Here is a 5,644-nt window from a genome sequence, read left to right as displayed (position 1 = left end):
ACTGGCATCTCTCGGCAGCGCTGTACCAGAATAATGAGACCCGAGCGAGACAGCTTTTCACGCAACTTTGTGGAACAACCCAAAACTTCTTTTTCGCTTTGTAAAAGCTTATGCAATATTTCTGGGAAGTTAACAGTGTCAGTGTAACGGAACATGTAAGTCCACAGGCCTGTGTGCCACATCTTACCAAATAACACAAAACGGATACGCAGCCATTCCCGCAGATGATATGATTTTCATCAGCGGCCGATTTTGAGGAGGCCGGTAGGGCATTTATGGTGCTTCGTCGTCACGGCACAATTATAACAATTGGCCACGTCGACTTTAATACCGGTGTCTGTGCTATCAGCATTGCCGGCTTCAGAGAAGCACGATTGAATACCGCGCAAGAGAAAAGTACAGGGTACACCACCGATGCGAAATTGACATACAATTTTAAAGCGTCGCGACTGAAAGCGCTTCTGTCGCGGCGTCAGAAATTATGTCGCTGCGACAGAAAGTGGCACATTTCTAACGCCACGACCGAAAATGTGTAGTCCCGACAGAGAGTTCCTGTTGCGACGTCAGAATCGCTGTTGCGATAGAAAGTTGTTGTTGCGACTTCAGAACTCTTGGTCTTCACGACAGGATGATTCTGTTGGGACATCAGAATTTCTCTCCTAATGTCAGAAATGTCTGTCGCGACTACAGAAACATCAGGAACTTCTGTCGTACAACAGAAATTTCCGTAGTTGCGACAGGAATTCCTGTTGTCTTTTTCAACTGGGAGCGATTTGCGTCACAGCAACATTACTTTTAAGGCGGCAAATTACTGTTATGCAGCATGAACAATGCGAACAGCCAGCCTGTTTCTGTGTTAAATGGAGGCACGCAGTGTGTGCACACAATTATGTTCATTTTGTCAGTTTTGTGAAATAAGCTTCAAACTGCATGCATTTTCACTGGGAAATCTGTACCAGCACTTCCTTGTATCAAGTTGTCTATGCACAAAGCTTTGTGCATTAGAAATCACAGTTTCAGGCAGTTACAGCCTACAATTTCTTTTTTTTGTATACAGACACTAACTGTGTTTTCATAGTCATGTATTGCACATTTGACCAGTGCTGAAAAGGACAAATGGAATAAATTCAAATAGGCCTGCGAATTTGTTTGCTTGGTCAGGCTTTGATGTATTTTAGTAACGTGTTCATGTGCAGATGTCGTGTGAATGCATACTTGGACTTTAGTTACGTTTCACTGCATCAAAAGAAACCACCCAGCCAATCTCAATTTCCTTCCTTGTTTCTTGCCCTTGGTGTCCACATACCTGAATGTATTCTGAGTTTTTTGTACCAAGACAACAGCAGGGCATCACACATGCTAGAAACATTAAGACAAAGAATAAGGAATGTGGCACAAATGATCCACAGAGTCACAAAACAAAAAAGAGGCTTCAAAGAAGCGGAGGCAGTCAGACTTGTGCGAGCATTAATTATTAGCAGGGTGACCTATAGCCTCCCCTTTCAAAAACTAAATAAGGCTGAAATGTCTAAAGTGAGCTCCATCATCAGGGCAGCTAGGGCTCCCAAAAACACATGTGCCAAAAAGCTGGAGGCTCTTGGTATTCACAACACATAGAAAGGACATGACACGGCATGTGGTCATGCCTCAGAGAGAACATCTGAATTCTACAAAACAAGGAAAGGCTCTGTTACAAAAGGCAGGATATCCCCTGATAGCGCAGTATGGCTGAGAAAAAACAGTTTTGCTACCCAGACAAACAAGAGAGGAAATTCTAGTTTCACGAATCCCAAAGAATATGAGCACGGAACACCACCAAAGCAGAAGAAAAGCGCAATCAAAGGCTTTACAAAAGAAGTGTGAAAGAAATCCAGACGTATGCTACACAGATGCATGTAGAGTGGCAACAGACAAATTCAAAATAGTGGCCTTCAATTGGTCCACAGGGATAACAACTTCCATTCGGAACCCTTTAACCTGCACCGTGGAGGCAGCAGCCATAGCGCTGGCCTTTCGAGATGCAGAAGCAAAAGAAACAATCTGCATTGGCCATGATGGACTCTAAGGCAGCATGCTGTTCGTGCATGACGGGTACCGTACCATACAAAATTCACAGAATTGCACCAGGTGGTAATTTGGTGCCCGCCGCACTCTGGACTCGAGGAAAATGAGAGGGTGGACCGAACTGCTCGAGCAATAAGCATCCGAGCACTAGTCAGTCCTTTCAAGGAACTCCCATTGACTCACACGACACCTTCGAAAACCAGGAAAAAGAGAGACAAAAATACAGCCGCCCGCACTCCAACCTTATGGAAGAACAGGCCAGGAATTCGCGCTGTGTACAGACTAACACATATATACACCTACAAATACTCACTAAGGTACACCCTGCATTCTATGAAAGTATGTGTTCTTGGTGCGAGGAGCTGCCAACTCTTGCCCACGTAACATGAACGTATAAACTACAGCCTCCAAATTCCAATTCGCCCCTTACGGCGTAAGTGCCAAGTAACAGGCACTGGGATGTTTGGCTTGCTAGTGAAGATGTAGAGAGCCAGAGAGCTCTTCTCGATCAAGCCCAGCAAACCACAGAGATCAGTGGAGCCCTGGACTGAGGGACGCACCGACCGCCCAAACCACTAAGAGAAATAAACTTTATACTACTATTACTTGCCCTTAGTGCTATCAGCCATCAAGTTTACCTACAACTACAAATGAGCCACATGTCACTTGATTCACTCAGTTTCCATTTCACTCTTTGTAGGAGGGCATGCATGACTGATTGCGTATGTGCAGCATTTTGTTGCCACAGAGGGGTATGTAATATGGAAACCGACATAAACATTAATACACTCTGTAGTAACTTGTTCTGAATTGAACTTTTAAAAATAAAGAGCAATTTCAATAAATGACAACATGTGTTTTTTTTTTTAACTGGGTGAGTAGTGTGCTACCGTCTGGGATTTTTTTTATTCCACGTGGTAGAGGTGTGTGGCTGTCACTGTACTGCTTTCAAGCTTCTGCATCAAGTGTGCTTGTGGCACCTGGGACTAATTCTCAAAGCAAATATGCTTCAGGTAATTGTGAATTCTCGTCAAACATGACATGCATATTGCTGTATTTGTCTTGGAAAATTTATTCAGAAAAGCAGCTTTTATAGCCTCAGTAAATTATTCATTGTGGCCAATTCAGGTGACCCTTTCCGAGACTGACCATTAATTTTACAGCAGTGGCTTTCTATCATTCAAGTATTCAGTGTGTATACTGCTTCTTTTCAGATATGTTAACATCATACAAGTCTGCATTCCTAAGAACATAAACAGCCAGAGGCCACATTGCAAAGACAGGGATCTGAGTATCAAGAAAAGAAATCAGTAATAAAGGTAGCAAGAAGTACTCACAAGCAAATGTTTGTTGACAGAGGGATGCAACAATAATACAGCCCATCCAGGGGGTGCGCAAAAGCCAGATAATGGCCACAAAAAACAAAGCCTACTCATATGTCACAGCCATTTTAATCAAAAATGACATTTAACTCCAGGGTATGCATATTGAAGCCTTGCTAATTATGTAAATTTACTAGCACTACCGTCCAGTACTGCTGTGCTCCTGAATGGTGGCTCACATTTGCAGGCAGCAATAGGTGCAGCGACATCCATCATTCGTGCATTACTCATTTTGGACAATACACACCTTGCTGCAAGAAAAAGTAGCCACAATATAGCTTTCTAACAATTATTGGCAATTAGTTTGAGAAAGGCGTTTCCAACCACACCAGGCTAGACCGGCATTGCTTTGCAGCATGCTCTACACCGGGAACGTAACTCCTTGCCCCCGAACCCAACATGTCTGTTTACCTGGCAGAGGACAATGTGCAGACAATGCTCACCCCCCCCCCCCCCCCCAACACATGCACCAATATATTCCTGGCTACTGGCACTGGTCCTTGTTACAAGAAATAGAAGTACGGATCCTTGGTCTCGATGTTCGCCAATCCGGAACAAGATCAAATTGGCTAGGCAAAATAAAGAAGACACCAATGTCAACCTTCCACCTGATATGAAGGATTGCATCTAAATGTGGAGAAGATTGTACCGAAATAGCCAGTAATGCTGTTTGGTCTGTACTCCAGCCACATATTATTTATCAGGCTCAGTTTTACTGGCCCTCACTGAAGCAGAGGGACCAGATTAAGATCATTATTCAGAACGTGATGAGGGCAATAGCTGCTCTCCCTCTGTTCGCTCAAGAACATGCCCAGGTGAACACCACGGCAGCATTGCTAATTCAATGTGAATGAGCATTTGAATTAAAGAGGTTGCATGTTGCAGTCACTTCTGATTGCTTGGGTGCAAGAACAGACTTAAGGCCATGGCACGGCTGTACACTGATGTTCCTTTGGACCAATGTATTTTGTACAGATGCTGCTATTACAAGAGATGGAAGCATAGTATCAGTCAGCCTTAAGTACTTCCCTCTTTATAAAAATAAGGAATCTACAATGGATGTCTGCAACTCTACTTGAGCTTCATACCATACATGACAAGAGTCTGCAGAACAGGGCTGGTACACGGTAAAGTCACACATGACACCAATGAGGCAGCCTCATTTTTATCAAACTTCACCCAAATACAGACACACCAATTCCTTGAGTGCCATTTAGCAGCTGAAGCAAGACAGTAAAGCCACATAGCTTTGTCAGAAGATACACAAGCTTCACAACTACTCACTTTTAATGCTTGCTTACACTAGGTACAGGGACACATCTCTGGCCTTTTCAATGCCATGGCAGATAACAAAGAACACAACAACATCAAGAACATGTATCTACCCGCACCTCTTGTGCCAGGATCACTTACCGTCTTTCTACCCCGAAAAGTTTGCTCTGATGCGACACATGCTTTTACGCTCAAGTTTGACAGCCATTGCTGCATCAATTTTGCAAGCACTGTCAAGGACGCAGTATTCTTGACTGCAATTTATTATCAGGAAATACGTAATTTTAATAATGTGAGCACAGGCATCTTGACTCACTTATTATGAATGGAAAGAAATGTCACTGCTTCCTGAATGAAAAGAGTAATCTTCTGCAGTTTTAGAGAGTCAGTGTAGCTTCATGCAATACTGTTTCACAGCAAGTTTGTACAAGGTATCATTACAGGCAGGGAATTATAGGCCTAATCGTGCTTTTTACTTGCTCTGAATGTGACCTTAAACAAAGCATTGTGTGTAAAAAGGGCAAATGTTCTTTGATATGAAGCATCTATCAGCGAGTAGCATTTTGCCTTTTGAGACTTTTTAGCATCCATGGGGGAGAGATTAAATTGCCAGTGTATCTCTATAAGTCATGCCTCTAAAGATGCACATGGCGTTTAGGTTTAAATTTTTTTAAACCAGGGAGGGACGTACGGAAATAACTTTAATGAGAAAAGGATCTGCAAGGTTTCCAGCCCAGGCTCAGGCCACCCGGGCATTATGTGCGGTGAGGCATAGCCTTTCCACTGCTGCCCGGGCCCACTGGATAGCCCATAGTTGGTCGTGTAGTTCCGAGCTAGTCAGAGCGCTTAGCTATCGCTCCTCGAGAAGGTCCTGTTCTATCTTGTCCTCTAGATATATCGATCTGATCTGTGTGCACTTCCATGAG

Source organism: Dermacentor andersoni, chromosome 4 (genome assembly GCF_023375885.2).
Source record: "Dermacentor andersoni chromosome 4, qqDerAnde1_hic_scaffold, whole genome shotgun sequence".
Classification (NCBI taxonomy): Eukaryota; Metazoa; Arthropoda; class Arachnida; order Ixodida; family Ixodidae; genus Dermacentor; species Dermacentor andersoni.
Note: the sequence above shows the minus strand (reverse complement) of the source record.